The following is a 9,536-nucleotide window of genomic DNA, read 5'->3' as shown; positions in this document are numbered from 1 at the left end:
CCTCTCTCTGTCTGATCCCGTTCAAAGAGCCCAGGCTAATAAAGAACAGCCTCCAACGGGTTGGTTTTCTTCCTGTGATCTCCGCTGTCCCGCGTCGAAGACACTTGGTTCAGGATTTGGGACGCTCCCACCCTGTGGTTCCTCAGCAGAAGTGACCCGGACACAAGCACACCTGTTTGCAGAGGAGCAGTGCTGTCCCGAACCGCAGCGGTGAAAAATGTCACTTCCTCACATCATCAGCTGAGGAGCAGAGAGGGGGGCTGTCCTATGCTGAGCGGGTATCTCCCACCTGTGCGTAAAACGCTCGGGCTAGGGAAAAAAACCACAGTCCTCGCTAAACAACAAAGAACACAGACAAAAGCGTGGAAACAAACGTCGCTCTCGGTTCCTATCGACCTACTTTCTAACAGCCAACACTATTTTCGGATGCGGGTTGCTCAAGCCTTAAAAAGCGTGAAGATGCTCACAATCTGCTCCTATATGGCCACATATCCGATCGACATGCGCCACCTGGGATTGTTTCTGCTCCTCACACCTGTTTGAATGGGATTTGCGCTTGCACTGTCAGCTACACAATCTCGTAAAACACACACTCGCCGCTGCATTACACTGGTAACTGGCTTAATTTGCACCAAAGCTTCAGTATAGGCTACAAGTAGCGTTATGTTGGCAAGTGGCAGAGAGAAAATGTCCGATGTGAAAACGTGGAAGGTGAGAGAGGGTGGGGGTGGAATGTCTTTCATAGTGCCTCAAGAATATGCTGGAAAACATTGACTGAACACACTTCTCTGACCAGGAAACACTTTTTATTGTGAGCAACCATGTATTAAGGACAATAAATTGAAAGTTTTTTTCACTCATAAAGCAAATAACCCCAGAAAACGCAAAGTACATTCATGTAATTCATCTTTTTAAAAAACAATTTTGTGGCAATTTAATTTAAAAAAAAAAAATGCTATTACCCCACAATGATTAAATTCTACTTTGCAAATATGGTAAAAACGCATATAGCACAGCCCCACAGCATATTTTAATCATATCTCTCTTGTGAAACTTTAATCCACCTCAATAGGTCTATAGAAAAACCCCTCTTGACTGCATTTTTTGGGGGGAAACAAAATGCAACACCCCACTTCAATCCCTAAATTACTGTTGCATTGTTTTTATTTAGTTAACACTGTGCAGATGTTTGCACAAAGACAAACTACAGCTTCTGTTTTTATTGTATTTTTTTTTTTTTTTTTAATTCTGGCCTATGTGTTGTGCTCTTATTGTGTGTGTGCAGCCTGACTGTGACTCCTCCTGGCCTGTGCATCATAGGCCCATGCTGGTGGTGGTGGTGACTGCTGCTGTTGCCATGACAGCAGCGCAGCAGTGTCTCTGGCCGTGCAGAGGGTGAGTGGGATGCCCCGTCCTCATCTCTCCATCCTGACTCAGACAACGGAATGCTGGACAAAAGCCCCACCCTGAGTGAATAAAGAACATGCTCTATAACCCCCTAAAAAACTGAGACCACACATGTGTTTGTGTTTTTAGTGGTGGATGGCCGAGGCCCTTGCTTGATATTTCATTTCATTTCATCATTGGGTCTGGGCTGTATCTTCTCTCAGGACTGGCCTGTATGCAGGATGAGCTGGAGGGCTCCCCATCCCTCAGGGGAGGAAACATCTCAGTGTTCAGTGCTAATTTATTAAGGTTTAGATTAAGGCATATGTTTGTACAGTGAGCAAACACTGCTTTTAAAGAGATTCAAGCAGCAAAGGGTAAATTCTTTGTGGCAGCAGATTTTCAAATAAAACACACATATGATACAGCAATCAGTCAGACTAGTCTCTTGTACTACTCCATTGCTTTTCTTCCACTGACTGAGCAGAGATGATCTCTCAGTGCCACCATCCGTGCGGTTCAGCTGTCGGACCTGTAGGCAGGGTCACGCCTCCTCACTCCTAATGAGGCAAAACTGCTGTAATTATGCTCCCAGTCCCCCTCTGAGAGCTTCCCTTTCACCAGGAGGTGGACAACTCCTATCCTGGAGGGCCACAGCAAGAAACATCTCACACTGAAAGACCCCACATGCAAAAATAAAACCCCTCATTTAGATGAACAGGCACCATGACAGCATTTTCACACCCATCCTGTCCTTGACCTGGACCTCACTAACCTCTGTATTAACTCACTGGTACATCTAGCTCCTCCTTTTGCATCCAATGGGTGAAAACTCCCTGCTCTTAAATGCACATGTTCCACTCTGCATGGTATCACTTGCTTAGCAGCCAGACTCAAAGTTTATTCCTTGGGGGTATTTACACCACTAACAAAAAAAAAAAGATGTTTGCAGGTCTTACAGTAAAGAGAACTCTCATGTAGTTGTAGTGTAAATAAACAAACTCTGTTTTCCACCAGTGTGCAAGAAACCTACACACAGCTTAAGGGTGTGTGTGTGGAGAGAAATAGACTGTCACATAGCAGTGAGTGTTAGACTGAATAAGTGTATGAGAGGCAGACAAACTGAAGGGGAGTGATGGTGAATCAGCCTCAGTTAGGTTGACAAGTTTACCCTGCTCAGCCCTTGTTGATCTCTGAGCGTGATAAAGTCTGAGTGACAATTTGATGACTACTGCCTCCTGATGGTGAAGCTGAAAATTGCGCATCCTTTGTGTCACTCCTCTTATCCGGACCTGTCCTACCCATGTCCACACATTAGTGCACCTCTGTATTAGATTTAACTGTATATTTTGTAAGTGTGCGCTGTAAAATGAGTATTTAGATTGAAATATGTAAATATAAGCCTCCTTTCACATAATAGCCAATTATCCCAATTAAGTCCTATAATAGAATTAATGTTGGTTCAAAGTCTTCAAGATGTCAGCCTTTGAGAGTTATGCTGCAGAGCAATTTGCGAAAAACAACAGTATTTGTTGCACTTGAAATTATTTAAAAATGACATTTGTATCATCAATAGCAGTTTCTCTTTCTAAATGGTCCCAGTTACTCAGAACATCCACAAAATCCAATAATTTAAATGAAAAACTATTCCCCTTGTGAACTATTCATTGTGAGGTCTTCTTACATTAGTGAATGTTATCTGGGAAATATGTTTCTTTTGTCTTTTAGCTGTATTTCGATGTCACTACAAAAAGACTGACTGAACCACCAGACATGACAGAAAATATTTGTTTTTGTTCTTTTTCATAATTTGGGGCGAACCCACCCTTTCAGGAAAATATTACAGTGGTTTGTTCTTTTCAAGCACTGATGTTGTGTTTGATGTGTGATGAGATGTAGCTGTGTAAAGGAAAGAGGGAGCTTGCTGACTGCATATTTAGTGTCTATTATATCAACTCTGTCTTTGTCTGCTCAGTCAGTCACAACACGGACCAGCCAGAAGTTGGATCACCAGCCTGGCATGGTGAGGGGCTGCAGTGCGACGTGAACACACACTGACAGCCTTATGGGACCACAGAGCACGAAAGCAGGGAGGCAGGGAGCTGTGGGTCAGGGCCCGGGGTGGCTACAGGCCATTGGGACAGCACAGCCAAGAGGCAGCCAGGAGACGACAGAATGGGCACAGTCACCATGGAAACACAAGCGGCCCAGGCAAATCATGGCAACTGGTAACTAAGTAACAGGAAACGACGGACCATAGAGGGCGATGAGTGTGGTTAATCATGAAGAGAGGGGGTAGCACAGAGAAAGGAGGGGGGGACAATGACAGGGAGATAAGGGCCACAGTTCTGGCACACTGCAGACCCTTCTCCTCCAGAGTACGAGCTCATTCCCTCCCCACGTGCTCTGGATTGACACTGGATTAGTGTCAATGAGCTACAGACGGTGCCTCCACCCTTCTTTCACTATCATTTTCTTTGTAAATCCATGAGGGGGTGTAAATGAGCACACACTAAAAGGAATGGGGAAATATGTTGGAGGGCAGCCATTGAAATAAGTACGTGTGTTCATTTTATTTCTGCATATGATACACAAAAGCTTTGCTCTGCCCATACATATAATAGTATGTCATTACTGTGTGTTGAGCATGTGTGTGTCTTGGTGAGGCCCTTACCCAGGGGTTAAGGTTCTCCTCAGCTTTGCTACTAAAAGGAAGCTCGTACTGACACACAGGAAGTAGCACATCCTTCTGGGCCTCCAAAAACACCTGCTCTTCATAGAGATGATTGCGCTGATAAACACTGACATTCAAGCCATCTGATAATGTGGGTGACAGCTGTATAACACAGGCCCTGCTATGAATGTTTTTTTACTGCTGAATTTAATAATGAATGATTTAAAATGCAATGCACATACTTGTTTTCATTTTCTTGCTTTCTTAGTCTCTATGATTTGAAGCTGTTACTATTGGAGCACATTTTGCAAAACATACATACAAGTATAATCTCAACAGAATTTGTCACTGATGATGCTTTTCTAAATAGGCAGGATAGGCTAGGAGGGACTTGAGTTTCTATCCAAAGGTCTGAATGTTTTTCAATTTAGGCAATAAAAACTCTTTGGTTTAGGTTTGGAAAAGACTGTTGGAAAAGATTGTTTTGAATATATAATACATTAAGATTAATTTCTTGCCTTTTTTTTAAGTGTATGAAACCAAATCCTGATTTTTCTAACATCAACCAATCTCATAAAAAGTTTAAGAATGATTTGGTTTTGAGTGATGCAGATATATTATTATTTACAGCTTCATTCTCAAAATACCAAAACATATCAAGAAATGCTGAAATGAAGCAGGAATGTTATGACTACATGTAACTGTGGTTTGCAAAATCACTCAATGGTAACATATTACCCTTGTAGAATTGGTTGAGCAATAGTGAATGTAGAGACATAGGTCAGGACGCTGCTTCTCCTAGATCAAGAGAACATCAGTAGTTCCTCTTTGTTACTACAGAGTGTGACCCATTGTACATGCATTGTGGGATTACAAATTCCACTATTGCTAGGAAATATAAAAGGCAGCTCTAAAGGATGCTACATTCTGTGCAAGAAAATGTGTTCTGACATGGACAACAGGCGAAGTCCTATCCAAAACACAGCAGTGCAGGATTATACTTGAATAGGCATCATTAGTTTATTTGACAAGCAAGTTACATAACAGAGGCAATGTGTTTCACGAAATATGGGACCCTTTCATGTCAAATATTGGTTTTTGTAAGAGGGTTTGTATGTTGTACATGTGTAATCTCTGGTTCTGCCACCTGTGAGCATCTATCTATGAGCCCAAATGTCCTATCTTGTTCTACCTCGTTCGGTTTGTTGTTTTAAAAAAAAACAAGAAAAAGAAAAGCTATCTGTATTATGTTTACTGTTTGCTGAAGGGTGGATTATAAACTAAGTTAGAGAAGTTGTATTTCTATCATAAAACCCCTCCCATAAAAGCTCTTGAGCATGTTTCTTCTCCTTGGCCTGTGGTTTGAGGCTGTGAGGGGCCCAGAGGAAGCCTGTTACCTCCACACAAAAGCAGATTGTATGCATGACCCCAGTGCCCTAACTGCTGCATAACTAAACCTTTATCTCTGACACAACATCTGTTGATTTAACTAGAAGGCATGACCAAAAAAGATGTAGTGAATTCTGCTAGTTACACAGGTTAAATCTCTAAGGTAGTTGTATTACTATTAACGGATCTGTCCTTTCTCAGATGGCTGTCCTGGAAATTGCAAACGCATTGATGAAGCACTCCATCTCACACGCATGGGATCTGTCAGCACCACCTGTGTTTGTTCCCTCGATCATGCCAGTACAGCTCTCCTCGATCGTAATGGGCTCACCGTGGAGAGACACAAACACCCTCTGCTGCTCAAACACTCCACAGCTCTTACCCTGCACTCCTGATTGGCTGTGACATGCTTATAGTGGCCCCCCACAGCTACACTGACATCCACTTTGCCATGGCTGTGTGACACATGTGATTGCACCTGTCAGACTCCGTCCTCCAAAGTCTTATCCCCTAAATGCTCCTGTTGACCTTTGTCTCCATTTTCTTCCCCTTTTGAGAGCTTTCTTCCTTGTTCTCAGACCATTTGTTATTTCCCCTGCTCTCTGCTCAAACCAAATGACACTAAACGCAGCTTAGTTAAGATCTTTTTCGGATTCAGGTTGATATTAGTTTGTGAATTACATAAAGTAAGTGTTGAATGTGTGTAATAGTGGTTGCTATGACACTTTGTTATTCATTTTCTCATTTCATTAAAAAACATGAAACCCACACATAGAAACTTATGGTAACTTGGCAACATTTCTCTCCATTACTTCCTAAAAATGGACTGGAAAATCTCCTGAGTCTATCTGGTCATAAACATGATCACAATAACTTGATTTCCACTTGTTTTTATGTAAAAGGAAAGAAAACCTGTAACTAACATCTAAACTCAGAAGAGAAATGTGAGCCATGGCTGCATGTATTTTGTGAATTCATGCTGAAGTCAGTTCAGTGTTGTGAAGTAAATTCTAAAATCCCACAGTGGATTAGAGGATTATAACTTCTATCAATTTAAATGCAGTTGAACAGAAAACATATGCTCTAAAACATATATTTAATGGCACACAATCAATCAGTCAGTGAATCTACAATAAATAAAGACAGTTGTTGAAGTTGAAGTGGCTTGTTAATGCCACAGGCTCATGGCTTTATGAATTAAGTTGTTATAATACTGCAGGGTTTATAAAAAAGCTGCTATAGATATAAGCAGTATCACATCTTAATTAGTATATAACCTAAAACCCTGGCAAGATCGTATTCATTACAACATGCTGTCATATGTTTGTGTTCTTTTACTTTGCAACAATCATTGACAGAAATGGCTAAACCTGTCTGCCTGCTCAAACAAAAGATCTGGCAAGCTCAACTCAAAGTTTTGAGTGTGGTGGCTGCCGACTCAAAAAAAAAAAAAAAAGAATCACAAAACCTATGAATGAAGCTGTCAGCACTCGGAATTCAGTGTGTAATACTGTTTAATACCGCATGACAGCAAAAAGAAAATAGATGTGTTGCAGCCCAAGGCCTCTTGCAGCATTATTTCCTTAACATCCTTCTCTGAGCTCAAGAAATGCCAAAACCAAAGACAATTTTGTCAGCCAGAAAGGAAATTATTTAAATTAAAGCCAAAATACTAAGAGCTGTTAAACCAGGAGTCTTATGAGATCATTGGAGTAAATGTAAGAAAATGTTGCACACAAACACAAAACATCAACACACTGACCACCAAACTGTGAGCTGCAAGGAGTGAAATGTGTGTCCTCTCTGACTTCACTGCATGCCCTATGGGAGGATGGGCTGGTGGGAAGCTGGTCACACACACAAAGCCAACGCTGACCCCTGTGACCCTGCTGTAGGCTACCACTGAAGTGAATCCATACTCACTACAGATTGTGCCGCAAAGCCCTGGAGTCTCTCCTCATAATGGCGTCATAAAGTTTACTCAGGGACAATGTGTTGTTCTCACTATTAAAGCGATATTTCACACTGTTAAGGTATTTTCACATCAAACCTCAGTATCAGTCCATAAATACTGTGCCAAGAATGGAAGCTCCCCTAGCAACACAGTCATCAAGTGTGTAGCGTTTATGGTTGTGTATGTAACAATCCACCTACTTTTATACCAACACTGCAGATTGAACATAAATTCAGACTCAGACACATTAACTCATGGACCTTCACACTGACTCCAAACACCATTATCTCTACAGCATATGATGAGTAACAGGAAAATGCTCTTAATCATTTTAGTCATAGCCAACAAGCCAGGCCTGAAATGTATGGAGCCTTAATAGACATCTGCTTCAGGAGCAATTTATACTTTATATCTGAGTATTGTCTCATATTTTTTCTCCAACCTTTATGAGACTGTAGGACTTCACACTCACATTTACTGCATTTACATGTGCACTGCGCTGATTGCATCTTGAGTAGCCTATGTGCTGTAATGTAGGCTAAATCTTTGGGAGACCTCCCTTTGTCCCATTTGAAGGAGTGGATGTGCAAGTCTAAGTAGAGCTGTGTGCTGTGAGACCAATGATGGCTGATCTAGGAATCAAGACTGACAAAAATAAATGGTTTCAGATGTCTGTATCAACCAGAGGGCAATGACATCAGCTCTAAAGTCAAGCCAAATGAGGAAGTACCCTAAAGTTGGAACACAACTGATGTTAGGGATGGTTCCAACTAAATTCCTGACATTAACTAAGACTGTAGCATGACTTTATTAGACAATCCTTGGTGATATTTACCATTTTAGTATGTCACTGTGCTACTGTTTTGCATTAGGTCACTCATGTTCACGTCACCGATGGTCAATGATTTGTATTGAACCAATGTGCCTCTTGGCCAGGTTTCTTATGTCAAGGGACTTACTGGTTAAATGAAGGTTAAATAAAAAAAATAAAATTTTATTATATTGAGAGTCCTCCCCCTTCTGGTATTTCAGAAAAAACTGCATTACAGACAACAAAGAGAGACAAGTAGTTTTTGATCTCCTTTGACTTGTGCCACTATTTACACATAATGTTTGTTAGTTTAAGAGATCATTTTATGAACCAAGAAAGTTCTGCTTTGTAGCAAAGATAGTGAAGAAAAATCTAGTTTTCTGATAATATGGTTCAATAGACTGCATCTCTTGTTGCATGTGATACATGTCACCAACACCAAAGTGGTTGCTGTCTTGACACATATTACTTCATCCTTGAGAGCAAAGAAAATTTTGCAGCTTAAGATGTTGCAGTGTTAAGTTACTGTTTTGTTCTCATTCTCTTGATTATCATTTATTTGCATTTCTGTTTTTAAACTGTCATTTACATGATCAAAAAAAGATTTCAATCAATCAATCAATCAATCAAAGTGACAAAACAAAGGTGAAATCACCACAGTCTGGTCATGATGAAACTGCAGAGACATCTTCAACAACTCTTAACAGATTGTGAAGTGATACCGTTGCAATAAACCCACCTCTGTGACTTTCAGGTGTGTTTATATTTATGTATTCTCATACTTTGATTCTTTCAGAGTTTTACAACAAACTGTAACTTTCTTGGTGTGTATTTCTTCCTCTCACAAATATCATATGTAAATGATGGCATAATTCAAAGGTGATCAAAAATTTACTTCTCTCATCAGTAGCCACTTTTACACGAAGATCCCAGAAGAAAGGTAAGATGGTGATTCCACCTTTTTGCCACCATTGACTGATTTCCACATCCAAGCCAAAGGAGTAACAGAGGTGAGACAGGCTGGACTTTTACACAGTGGACCTGCATTCTGGAATCAAAGGGGCACTGATGTAGCATAGTGTATAGTGTGACGTATACTTTGTGCGTCAGAAATACCCCGAGCATAGCAGTGTTGCTAACCTCTCCAGAGTTGGCCCGTCTTTCACCATTCCTCAAATGTTAGCATGGATAGAGTCCTCTGCCCAAAGTGACAACAGTTCGCAGATCTCTGCGTCTCCACAGTTCAACATCTTTCTGGTCGTGTTGATATGTTTGTTTACTGTACATGGCCTGGGCTCATTTTTAAATCCCCCTGGCACGGG

Source organism: Sphaeramia orbicularis, chromosome 7 (assembly GCF_902148855.1).
Source record: "Sphaeramia orbicularis chromosome 7, fSphaOr1.1, whole genome shotgun sequence".
NCBI classification, from domain to species: domain Eukaryota; kingdom Metazoa; phylum Chordata; class Actinopteri; order Kurtiformes; family Apogonidae; genus Sphaeramia; species Sphaeramia orbicularis.
This window is presented reverse-complemented; position numbering follows the sequence as displayed.